Source organism: Rhinoraja longicauda, chromosome 26 (genome assembly GCF_053455715.1).
Source record: "Rhinoraja longicauda isolate Sanriku21f chromosome 26, sRhiLon1.1, whole genome shotgun sequence".
Taxonomy (NCBI): domain Eukaryota; kingdom Metazoa; phylum Chordata; class Chondrichthyes; order Rajiformes; family Arhynchobatidae; genus Rhinoraja; species Rhinoraja longicauda.
The window spans coordinates 496,964-497,511 of NC_135978.1; positions in this window are offsets into that span (position 1 = coordinate 496,964).

Here is a 548-nt window from a genome sequence, read left to right on the forward strand (position 1 = left end):
CACCGCTGCACCACCGTGTACTTTATGAGAAATCGAAGCAATAACTCGATCTGATTTGAATAGTCCCCAACATGACTGCATTTAGAACGCACCCACAAACACCCCAGATCAGTGGGCATACGGTTGAGGCTGTAATATGAATTTCAAAGCTATAAACGGCAAATACATTATTTTTAATAAAATCAATGGTCGGAAAAAGCTGCAACCATCTAAAAGAGTTCATGTTATTGATTCCCCCAGCTGTTTGTTTCTCCCTTCTGAAGGATGCAGACAGTGTGGTGTTGTGCATGTGGCACTGACATGGTTATGTGGTGTAAACCCTTGGCCAGCTCCTCACAGAAAGAGAGTTCAGAGAGACGACCCTCATGCTTGCAATCCAGTCCCTGCTGCATCCGTGATGCCCACATGCTCACAATCCAATTATTCACAGCCCTTCGGCCCAACTCGCCCACACTGACCAACATGCCCCAGATACACGAGTCCCACCCGCCTGCGTTTGGCCCATATCCCTCCAAACCTCCATTCACCTGTCTAATTGTTTCTTAAAC